The following is a 13,140-nucleotide window of genomic DNA, read 5'->3' on the forward strand; positions in this document are numbered from 1 at the left end:
ATGGTGACTGCAGCCATGAAATTAAAAGACGCTTACTCCTTGGAAGGAAAGTTATGACCAACCTAGATAGCATATTCAAAAGCAGACACGTTACTTTGCCAACAAAGGTCCATCTAGTCAAGGCTATGGTTTTTCCTGTGGTCATGTATGGATGTGAGAGTTGGACTGTGAAGAAGGCTGAGCACCCAAGAATTGATGCTTTTCAACTGTGGTGTTGGAGAAGACTCTTGAGAGTCCCCTGGACTGCAAGGAGATCCAACCAGTCCATTCTGAAGGAGATCGGCCCTGGGATTTCTTTGGAAGGAATGATGCTAAAACTCCAGTACTTTGGCCGCCTCATGTGAAGAGTTGACTCATTGGAAAAGACTCTGATGCTGGGAGGGATTGGGGGCAGGAGGAGAAGGGGACAACAGAGGATGAGATGGCTGGATGGCATCACTGACTCGATGGACGTGAGTCTGAGTGAACTCCGGTAGTTGGTGATGGACAGGGAGGCCTGGCGTGCTGCAATTCATGGAGTCGCAAAGAGTCAGACACGACTGAGCGACTGAACTGAACTCGACCAATAATAAAATTTTTAATAGTAAATTAAGTGTGTGTTCAGAGTTTTTAAGTGAACTTTTTAAGAATAATCATGTTTTATGGTGTGTCTCCTTATGAGTTTCTCTAAATCGTTTTGGCAACTTCAAACTTTAGAGTTTTGCTAATTTAAGGTAAATGACAGAAGTTTATTGAATATCTAGATCATCCCCTAATAAAAATACTGAAACATTAATTACTAAATATAAGCTTCCTTTTACAGTGAACTAAAGATATTAAGGACTATTTAGTAAATATGTTTGGTGCCACATGGAGATATCTTCTATAAAAAAGCACATAGTTCTAAAAAATCATAAGTAGTATTTAGAAGTTTGCCAATCTACAGAATGCTAATATTCATAATGGCTTACTTCTTAGTTTTTGTTAGAAATGTAGGTTTTTAAGAGTTGAGAATTCTAATTAAAATATGTAATTAAAACCACTAAAATTAGTAAAGAATTTTTTTTACTTTACATCTTTGCTTTCAAGAAAAAAGAAGATATGAGGAATGGAAACACATTTATTTCCAGGAAGATAAAGTAATTTGTCCTAAAGGTAGTTTTAGAGAAAGACAGAGTGCAGGCTTTGGCAGCACATATACTAAAATTGGAATCACACAGAGAAGATTAGCATGACCCCTGTGCAAGGATGGCACACACATTTCAGAAGCATTCTATATTTTTATTAACAGATGCAAACTATTATAGATAGAATGGTAAAGAACAGGGTTCTACTGTCTAGTATAGAAAACTATATTCAATATCCTGTGATAAACCATAATGAAAAAGAACATGTAAAAGAATGTGTGTGTATATATATATATATATAGAGAGAGAGAGAGAGAGAGACGACTGAGTGACTGAACTAATAACAGATATTGATATGCTCTTGATAATAAAGTTTTCTCTTTTTTTACCTTTTGAGTAAACTGTTGTAATTTCTGTATTTGCATTCGAAATCTTTCATCACTTTTGGGTGGATAACTAAGTATTGTTACATAGTGACCTATGATCCTATTTGATTAAGTGTTTTAAAACCTTTTTAATATAGTTGACAAACTTCCCCTAAATCAAATTCTAAATGAAGTTCTTTTGACCTCTAGCTAACTTTGAGGTTTTCTAGAACACCCCTGGAGCACCTCAAGATGTTTTCTCTTATCAAAGAAAGACATTAAACTAATTAATACTTATTTGGTAAGTTAAATTACATGGGCTTTGTTAAATGAGTAGAGATAAACCTTCTTAGGTTGCATTGTATAGATAAATGTCATTAATATAAAAGATCTAAAAATCAAATGAAATTTCTAAAATTTAAATATGTCCTGGTGTGATGTCATCAATCATAATTCTAGCTAATATTTTAATATTATATTCCACTACAATAGCAAATTTCTTTGACAATTGCATTGTAAACAGGTTTTTAACCTTGCTTTTTAAGTTTTTTGTCTTCAATAGACAGTTATTTCTGTACTCTGATGCTTTTGCAAAAATGCTTCATCTTCAAAAATATTCATAGAAAGAACTTTTTGACACACCAGGTTTCTGATAACTTTCAGCTCATACCAGTGAACTAGTTAAGAAATTAAAGTGGAATTTGAAATTAAATTCTAGTGGAAACCCTGATGACTTCATAAAACTGTTAACAGAAGATCATGATCAACAAGAATTAATTACATAGGCTGAATGTTAGTTTGTACGACTTTTTGTCTGAAATATAACTAGCTTTTAATCTTTGTTGTCCAAATAGAAGGAAACTGTTCCCCTTAAGTTAACTATGACTTACAGCAATTGGTACATTTTAACTTTGTAAGCAGAATTGTAACATTCATCTTTTCTCTCTAAATTCCTACAGAATTTAGAAACTCTTAGTGAGTATTCTTATTTTTATGGCAATATAATTATTTACATGTTTGATAAGAATCTGTTCTTAAAACAGGACACACTGGAAACATTGGGGTTATATTACCATGGTTTTGACTGGAATATCATATTTGAGAAAATCCATAGAATCAGATATGACCAGATTGCTTTAAAGAACTAAGGTGAACTTTATGGAGCGATAAAGCCCATTAGGATTGTAGTTCTTCTGTCTGTCCTCTGATGAAAGAAGGTAAGAGGATTGTGCAAACTTGCTGATGGGAGGGACTGGCTGTGGGTAAGACTGGGTCTTGCTCTGGTGGGCAGGGCCATGCTCAGTAAATCTTTAATTCAGTTTTCTGCTAATGGGTGGGGCTGTGCTCCCTCCTAGTTGGTTGTTTGGCTGAGGTTGCCCAGTACTGGAGATGACAGGCTCTATGGTAGGGCTAAAGGCAACCTCCAAAAGGATTTATGCTAATATGCACCTTCCTGGACTGTGGTGGCCAGAGTTCCTGTCCTTGCAGCAGGCCAAGTCCAACCTACACCTTTGCAGGAGACCCTCAAACACTCACAGGCAGGTCTGGCTCAGTTTCCTGTGGAATCACTGTTCCTTTCCCCTGGGTCCTGGTGAACACAAGGTTTTGTTTGTGCCTTCCAAGAGTCTCTGTTTCCCCCAATCCTGTGGAAGTTCTGTAATCAAATCCCGCTATCCTTCAAAGTCAGATTCCCTGGGGATTCCCAGTCCCTTTGCCAAATCCCCAGGTTGGGAAGTCTCATATTGTGGGGCTTAGAACCTTCCCAACAGTGCAAGAACTTCCTTGGTATTATTGTTCTCCAGTTTGTGGGTTGCCACCCAGCGAGTATGAGATTTGATTTTAACGTGATTGTGCCCCTCCTATAATCTCATTGTGGCTTCTCCTTTGTCCTTGGACATGGGGTATCTTTCTTTCCTGGGTTCAAACATCCTCTTGTTGATGGTTGTTCAGCAGCTAGTTTCAATTTTGGTGTTCTCATAGAAGGTGAGTGCACATCCTTCTACTCTGCCATCTTGAGGATTATGAATCAGATAAATTGCTACACTGAGAGCAGAGGAAGTCCAGCACTGCTACACCTATGAATCTCCCTTAGCTGTTGTGAACACACAATGAACATGGGAGTACAGATATCTTTTTATATCTGTTTTCATCTTCTTTAGATATATATCCAGGAATGGCTTGCTGGATCTTAAGGTAGTTCTATTTTTCCTCTTTTGAGGAAACTCCAAACTGTGTTCATAATGGCCGCACCAATTTATATTCCTACCAACAATGCACAAGTATTCCTATTATTGTTTGTTAATTAACATTATACTTAAAAATTTTTTATAAAGTTTCAATCCACACATTTAAAAAATTGTTTCCACTTCTTTTCACTCTCTTCTGATTTCTTTGACATCTTCAGCTATATTCCCTGGACAGCATATTCAAAAGCAGAGACATCACCCTGCTGACAAAGGTCCACAAAGTCAAAGCTGTGGTTCCTCCAGTCATCATGTACAGATGTGACAGCCAGACCACAAAGAAGGCTGAGCACTGAAGAACTGATGCCCCTGAATTATGGTGTTGGAGAAGACTCTTGAGATTCCCTTGGACTGCAAGGAGAGCAAAGCAGTCAATCCTGAAAGAAATGAATCCTAAATATTGATTGGAAGGACTGTTGCTAAAGCTGAAGCTCCAACACTCCAGCCATCTGATGCAAAGAGCCAACTCACTGGAAAAGACCAATGAGTATGACCATATGGTCAAAACTGCGCTTTTTCCAGTGGTCATGTATGGATGTGAGAGTCGGACTATGGAAAATGCTGAATGTCAAAGAATCAATGCTTTTGAACTGTGGTACTGGGGAAGACTCTTGCAAGTCCCTTGGACTGCAGGGAGATTGAACCAGTCAATCCTAAGGGAAATCAACCCTGAATATTCATTGGAAGGACTGATGCTGAAGCTGAAGCTCCAATGCTTAGGCCACCTGATGTGAAAAGCTGACTCACTGGAAATGACCCTGATGCTTGGAAAGATTGAGGGCAAGAGAAGATGGCAACAGAGGATGAGATAGTTGGATGGCATCACTGACCTAATGGACATGAGTTTGAACAAACTCTGGGAGGTGGTGAAGGACAGGGAAGCCTGGTGTGCTGCAGTCTATGGAGTTGCAAAGAGTTGGACACAATTGAGTGACTGAACAACAACCATAACAAAGCCCCTTGGAAAAACAACCTGTTACCTTACTTACACGGAGCCCAGCAGCCTTACCAGATAAATAAGAAAGGTTACTACCTTGAAGGCCAAGAACCTCAAAATATTTTGAGGACCCCGAGCAGAGGGGTATTCACCTGATCTATATATATCTATATAGATATAAATATAAATAGTACAGGCAGATCTGATGACAAGTCTTTGCTATGACTTTTCTGACCTTGAGAGGCCTTTTATTAAAATTCAATCTGATATTTCTTATGGAAGGTTCCAGCACAGCCAACTTAAAAAAGCCTGCATGATTATCAGATCAGATCAGTCACTCAGTCATGTCTGACTCTTTGCGACCCCATGTTTCACAGCACGCCAGGCCTCCCTGTCCATCACCAACTCCTGGAGTTCACTCAGACTCACGTCCATCGAGTCAGTGATGCCATCCAGCCATCTCATCCTCTGTCGTCCCCTTCTCCTCTTGCCCCCAATCCCTCCCAGCATCAGAGTCTTTTCCAATGAGTCAACTCTTCGCATCAGGTGGCCAAAGTACTGGAGTTTCAGCTTTAGCATCATTCCTTTCAAAGAAATCCCAGGGCTGATCTCCTTCAGAATGGACTGGTTGGATCTCCTTGCAGTCCAAGGGACTCTCAAGAGTCTTCTCCAACACCACAGTTCAAAGGATCAATTCTTCGGTGCACAGCCTTCTTCACAGTCCAACTCTCACATCCATACATAACCACAGGAAAAACCATAGCCTTGACTAGACGAACCCTTGTTGGCAAAGTAATGTCTCTGCTTTTGAATATGCTATCTAGGTTGGTCATAACCTTCCTTCCAAGGAGTAAGCGTCTTTTAATTTCATGGCTGCAGTCACCATCTGTAGTGATTTTGGAGCCCCCCAATATAAAGTCTGACACTGTTTCCACTGTTTCCCCATCTATTTCCCATGAAGTGGTGGGACCGGATGCCATGATCTTAGTTTTCTGAATGTTGAGCTTTAAGCCAACTTTTTCACTCTCCACTTTCACCTTCATCAAGAGGCTTTTTAGTTCCTCTTCACTTTCTGCCATAAGGGTGGTATCATCTGCATACCTGAGGTTATTGATATTTCTCCCAGTAATCTTGATTCCACCTTGTGTTTCTTCCAGCCCAGCATTTCTCATGATGTACTCTGGATATAAGTTAAATAAACAGGGTGACAATATACAGCCTTGATGAACTCCTTTTCCTATTTGGAACCAATCTGTTGTTCCATGTCCAGTTCTAACTGTTGCTTCCTGACCTGCATACAAATTTCTCAAGAGGCAGATCAGGTGGTCTGGTATTATCATCTCTTTCAGAATTTTCCACAGTTTATTGTGATCCACACAGTCAAAGGCTTTGGCATAGTCAATGAAGCAGAAATAGATGTTTTTCTGGAACTCTCTTGCTTTTTCGATGATCCAGCAGATGTTGACAATTTGATCTCTGGTTCCTCTGTCTTTTCTAAAACCAGCTTGAACATCAGGAAGTTCGCAGTTCACATATTGCTGAAGCCTGGCTTGGAGAATTTTGAGCATTACTTTACTAGCGTGTGAGATGAGTGCAATTGTGCGGTAGTTTGAGCATTCTTTGGCATTGCCTTTCTTTGGGATTGGAATGAAAACTGACCTTTTCCAGTCTTGTGGCCACTGCTGAGTTTTCCAAATTTGCTGGCATATTGAGTGCAGCACTTTCACAGCATCATCTTTCAGGATTTGGAATAGCTCAACTGGAATTCCATCACCTCCACTAGCTTTGTTCGTAGTGATGTTTCCTAAGGCTCACTTGACTTCACATTCCAGGATGTCTGGCTCTAGGTCAGTGATCGCACCATTGTGATTATCTGGGTCGTGAAGATCTTTTTTGTACAGTTCTTCTGTGTATTCTTGCCACCTCTTCTTAATATCTTCTGGTTCTGTTAGGTCCATACCATTTCTGTCCTTTATCGAGCTCATCTTTGCATGAAATGTTCCTTTGGTATCTCTGATTTTCTTGAAGAGATCCCTAGTCTTTCCCATTCTGTTGTTTTCCTCTATTTCTTTGCATTGATCCCTGAGGAAGGCTTTCTTATCTCTTCTTGCTATTCTTTGGAACTCTGCATTCAGATGCTTAGATCTTTCCTTTTCTCCTTTGCTTTTTGCTTCTCTTCTTTTCACAGCTATTTGTAAGGCCTCCCCAGACAGCCATTTTGCTTTTTTGCATTTCTTTTCTATGGGAATGGTCTTGATCCCTGTCTCCTGTACAATGTCATGAACCTCATTCCATAGTTTATCAGGCACTCTATTTATCAGATCTAGGCCCTTAAATCTATTTCTCACTTCCTCTGTATAATCATAAAGGATTTGATTTAGGTCATACCTGAATGGTCTAGTGGTTTTCCCTACTTTCTTCAATTTAAGTCTGAATTTGGCAATAAGGAGTTCATGGTCTGAGCCACAGTCAGCTCCCAGTCTTGTTTTTGCTGACTGTATAGAGCTTCTCCATCTTTGGCTGCAAAGAATATAATCAATCTGATTTCAGTGTTGACCATCTGGTGATGTCCATGTGTAGAGTCTTCTCTTGTGTTGTTGGAAGAGGGTGTTTGTTATGACCAGTGCATTTTCTTGGCAAAACTCTATTAGTCTTTGCCCTGCTTCATTCTGTATTCCAAGGCCAAATTTACCTGTTACTCCAGGTGTTTCTTGACCTCCTACTTTTGCATTCCAGTCCCCTATAATGATTATTTATACTTATGCAAATAATCACGCAAAATTTACTGAAACCAGACTTGTTTTGCAAATAAGTTAGTCTTCATTTGGGTATATATTGTAGAAACGAGTGTAATTTTAGAGAGAAAATGATTGTTTCTGTGAATGCTGATAATTGTCTCTGAGATTTTGTACTTACTGCCCAAGACTCCCTTCATGGATGTCTTTGTTACTATCTTGCATTGTGACAAAATTTTAGTTCAATTATTAGAAGGACATGCTAAGATTGTTTCTGAAGCTTATCACATAGATCTATTTTTATATGAAGAGTGGGTGACCTATGGCCTACAACCAGGAGATGATGTATAATATAAAAGATATTATTGAAACGACTCTCTCTAACCTAAAGGACCCTTGTTAGATTCCCTTAATTAACTCTTGCACAGAATTACTTACTTATTTACTTAAGTAGTGGCTCAGCCCTGTCTGACTCTATGTGACGCCATGGACTGTAGCCTACCAGGCTCCTCTGTTCATGGGATTTTCCAGGCAAGAGTACTGGAGTGGGTTGCCATTTCCTTCTTCAGGGGATCTTCCTGACCCAGGGATCAAACCCGGGTTTCCCACATTGCAGGCAGATGCTTTATCATCTGAGCCACCAGCGAAGCCCCAGTTATGCACAGCATAACTAAAGAGAATTGATTCTTAGATTCCTGTTTCCCACTTAGAAAGGGCCCCTGCACTGGACTTGTCAATAGAGAGGACTGCTGACCTCAAACTCACCTTAAAATAATGCTCAAACAGAGGTGAAACTACTTCCACCCCAGGATAAGAAGAAGACATTAGAAGGAGATAGCTATGCCCAGATGCTGGATCTGACCCACATGATTATTTATAGTTTTTTTTTTTTTCATTTCTTTGACTTTTGAACATAACTCAAATGTTTTTCTATCAGGGGCCCAAGTACCATGTAGAGTTTAAAAATTAATCCAATTGTTAGATTTATGGTCAATTACCTACATCAAGAACTTCTTGGTAACAGGCATGGAAATTGGAACTATAATCAGAAATCTTCCAATAAACAAAAGCCCAGGACCAGATGGCTTCACAGCTGAATTCTACCAAAAATTTAGCAAAGAACTAACACCTATCCTACTCAAACTCTTCCAGAAAATTGCAGAGGAAGGTAAACTTCCAAACTCATTCTATGAGGCCACTATCACCCTAATACCAAAACCTGACAAAGATGCCACACAAAAAAAGAAAACTACAGGCCAATATCACTGATGAACATAGATGCAAAAATCCTTAAAAAAATTCTAGCAAACAGAATCCAACAACATATTTAAAAAATCATACATCATGACCACATGGGCTTTATCCCAGGGATGCAAGGATTCTTCAATATCTGCAAATCAATCAATGTAATACACCACATTAACAAATTGAAAAATAAAAACCATATGATTATCTCAATAAATACAAAGAAAGCCTTTGATAAAATTCAACATCCATTTATGATAAAAAACCCTCCAGAAAGCAGGAATAGAAGGAACATACCTCAACATAATAAAAGCTATATATGACAAACCCTCAGCAAACATTATCCTCAATGGTGAAAAATTGAAAGCATTTCCCTTAAAGTCAGGAACAAGACAAGGGTGCCCACTGTCACCACTACTATTCAACATAGTTTTTGAAGTTCTGGCCATAACAATCAGAGCAGAAAAAGAAATAAAAGGAATCCATATTGGAAAAGAAGAAGTAAAACTCTCACTGTTTGCAGATGACATGATCCTCTACATAAAAAACCCTAAAGACTTCACCAGAAAACTACTAGAGCTAATCAATGAATATAGTAAAATTTCAGGATATAAAATTAACACACAGAAATCCCTTGCATTCCTATATACTAACAATGAGAAAACAGAAAGAGAAATTAAGGAAACAACTCCATTCACCATTGCAATGAAAAGAATAAAATACTTAGGAATATATCTACCTAAAGAAACAAAAGACCTATATATAGAAAACAAAAAGGACACAAATAGACGGAGAAATATACCATGTTGATGGATTGGGAGAATCAATATAGTGAAAATTAGTATACTACCCAAAGCAATCTGTAGATTCAATGCAATCCCTATCAAGCTACCAATGGTATTTTTCAGAGAATTAGAACAAATAATTTCACAATTTGTATGGAAATACAAAAACCTCGAATAGCCAAAGCAATCTTGAGAAAGAAGAATGGAACTGGAGGAATCAACCTGCCTGACTTCAGGCTCTACTACAAAGCCACAGTCATCAATACAGTATGGTACTGGCACAAGACAGAAATATAGATCAATGGAACAAAATAGAGAGCCCAGAGATAAATCCATGCACCTATGGACACCTTATCTTTGACAAAGGAGGCAAGAATACACAATGGAGAAAAGACAATTTCTTTAACAAGTGGTGCTGGGAAAACTGGTCAACCATTTGTAAAAGAATGAAACTAGAACACTTTCTGACACCATACACAAAAATAAACTCAAAATGGATTAAAGATCTAAACGTAAGACCAGAAACTATTAAACTCCTAGAGGAAAACATAGGCAAAACACTCTCCAACATAAACCACAGCAAGATCCTTTATGACCCACCTCCCAGAATATTGGAAATAGAAGCAAAAATAAATGGGACCTAATTAAAATTAAAATCTTCTGCACAACAAAGGAAACTATAAGCAAGGTGAAAAGACAGCCTTCAGAATGGGAGAAAATAATAGGAAATGAAGCAACAGACAAAGAATTAATCTCAAAAATATACAAGCAACTCCTGCAGCTCAATTCCAGAAAAATAAGTGACCCAATCAAAAAGTAGGCTAAAGAACTAAACAGACATTTCTCCAAAGAAGACATACAGATGGTTAACAAACACATGAAAAGATGCTCAACATCACTCATTATCAGAGAAATGCAAATCAAAACCACAATGAGGTACCATTTCAAGCCAGTCAGAATGGCTGCTATCCAAAAGTCTACAAGCAATAAATGCTGGAGAGGGTGTGGAGAAAAGGGAACCCTCTTACACTATTGGTGGGAATGCAAACTAGTACAGCCACTATGGAGAACAGTGTGGAGATTCCTTAAAAAATTGGAAATAGAACTGCCATATGAACCAGCAATCCCACTGCTGGGCATACACACTGAGGAAACCAGAATTGAAAGAGACACGTGTACCCCAATGTTCATTGCAGCACTGTTTATAATAGCCAGGACATGGAAGCAACCTAGATGTCTGTCAGCAGATGAATGGATAAGAAAGCTGTGGTACATATACTCAATGGAATATTACTTAGCCATTAAAAAGAATGCATTTGAAGCAGTTCTAATGAGGTGAATGAAACTGGAGCCTATTATACAGAGTGAAGTAAGCCAGAAAGAAAAACATCAATACAGTATACTAATGCAGACATATGGAATTTAGAAAGAAGGTAACGGTAACCCTGTATGCGAGACAGCAAAAGAGACACAGATGTATTGAACAGTCTTTTGGACTCTGTGGGAGACGGCGAGGGCAGGAGGATATGGGAGAATGGCATTGAAACATGTAAAATATCATATGTGAAACAGATTGCCAGTCCAGGTTCGATGCATGAGGGAGGGTGCTCAGGGCTGGTGCACTTGGATGACCCTGAGTGATAGGATGGGGAGGGAGGTGGGAGGGGGGTTCAGGATGGGGAACACATGTACACTCATGGTAGATTCAAGTCAATGTATGGCAAAACCAATACAATATTGTAAAGTAAAATAAATAAATTAATTAATTTAAAAAAAAGTACTTCTTGGTGGATTTCTCCAAGGCTCTAATTGGACAACCCTAAATTAGGACTTCCCTTGTGGCTCAGACAGTAAAGCCTCTGCCTACAATGCAGGAGACCCAGGTTCGATCCCTGGGTCAGGAAGGTCCTCTGGAGAAGGAAATGGCAATCCCCTCCAGTACTCTTGCCTGGAAAATCCCTTGGATGGAGAAGCGTGGTAGGCTACAGTCCATGGAGTCACAAAGAGTTGGACATGCCTGAGCAACTTCACTTGGTCACTTGGTCTTAGAAAAATTACGCTAGAAGAAAGAAGTTATATTTCTGTTTGAGCCACTTCTGATATTGCTAGATTGGAGGCCTTCAGTTGGCCAACCAATCATACTTGTTCTGACCATGGTCATAAATATGAACTACTTAAATCTTCCTTAATCACCCTTGTTTACTGTTGCTTTTCCTGGTAACCTCCCATAATTGACTCTCCCCACCCTCAAAAGCCTATTTTGTCTTTAGCTGAGGATGGTATTTAAGGTGAGGGTTTGGGCCATTTTGGTGAGTTACCAGATTTTCTGGGTCTCTTCCCAGAAATGTTATTAAACCTTGTTTGATTTTCTCCTGTTAATCTTTCTCCTGTCAATTTAATTCTTAGATAAGCCAGAAGAATGTAGATGAATAAAGGAAAATTTCTTCTTCCCTAACAGTAGCCTTCAAACCCATTCAGTACCTTGGGGGTGGGAGGGGAGGATAGTTCTTTGTCAACTCTTTTTTTTTTTTTTTTTAAAGTAACACGTAACACATGTATATAGTAAAAATTTCAAACTGGATGAAAGGTCATACAATGAATAGCCCTCCCTTGAAAGTCAATAAACAGTCCCTCCCACTTTATTGCCAGTCCACCAGTTTCTCCCTCAGAGGCAACCACTGTTACCAGTTTCTTTGTAGCCACTGGGACATAGTGTGAATATTCAAATACATGGATATACATTCCCTTCTACTTTTTTACAGAGATGATAGCATACCATGTAAACTGTTCTGCACCTTGCTTTTTATATATTAAAATTTATTTTCTTCCAAAATTTTGTCCTAATGAAATATGCTGCTTCCTTTTTGAGTTAATTTTGACCATTTCTTCAGAAAACTACCTGTTTCCTCAATATTTTCCAGTAGTATTCAGAGTTAGAACAACCAACAAAGTTCTTCATACCCATTGGTCTGTTAATCCCACTTTCACCACTTACAAAGTTTCTAAGCTATTTGGGGCAAGCCTGTGACTCCTGATGTAGGGTAAATGTTCACAGAGGGTAATGAGTGTAGCGTATTAAAGAGTAATGAATCAGTTTGGAAATTTTGTGAGATATGGTTGCAATTAAGAACATAAAATAATTACTATTTTAGGAGTGTAGCCCTATGCCACCCCCTTTCTCTTCAACTTTCTTTCCTGAGTTTCTCTCTTCATAGCATATTATCTCACATTCAACTTGTACCCTATTAGTTAAATGAGGAACACTGGCATTTTTAGACTGAAATAACCCCTAGGTAAGCCAAACACTGACTTTCTCAACAATTGTTGTATGGCCTGTCCTCCTCTTAAGCCAGCACCAAGGCCGTCTTGAAATTAGTGGCAAAGAGGCCAAGAGATAAGGTTAGGTGTTACAGTTGTGGTTTTCAGTTGGGGAGAGATAACTAACTTTGGAGGTTGGCAAGGAAACAGAAAAGTTTATTAAAGGCCTCAGGAAAGCCAGAAGGGACTTGGTAACCTGATAAGAGTGCTGAGGTCAGGACAGGGTAGGGGTGGCATTGGGGATGAGAATGGTACTGGCAGGGGTGGTGGAGGATGTATGGGAGACTGAAGCTGAGCCTGAGGAATTGTACATAATATTCTCTTGTAACATTTTTTTTTTAAGTTTCATATCTACTGGTGTCATTTTTAATATTTTTCCCATCAGTATTGCACAAGTACTGAAAAT

General features: G+C 38.8%; 1 non-coding gene across 1 annotated transcript; it reads left to right on the top strand.

Moving 5' to 3' along the window:
- Positions 1 to 1,155: 1,155 nt before the first annotated feature.
- LOC147340548 (U6 spliceosomal RNA) lies at positions 1,156 to 1,262 on the top strand. The gene has a single exon (XR_015160025.1). It is a non-coding gene; the product is annotated as a U6 spliceosomal RNA (small nuclear RNA).
- The last annotated feature ends 11,878 nt before the right edge of the window (positions 1,263 to 13,140 follow it).

This window comes from Bos grunniens, chromosome X (assembly GCF_055505025.1).
Source record: "Bos grunniens cultivar Pamir isolate PY7600 chromosome X, Bosgru_T2T1.0, whole genome shotgun sequence".
Classification (NCBI taxonomy): domain Eukaryota; kingdom Metazoa; phylum Chordata; class Mammalia; order Artiodactyla; family Bovidae; genus Bos; species Bos grunniens.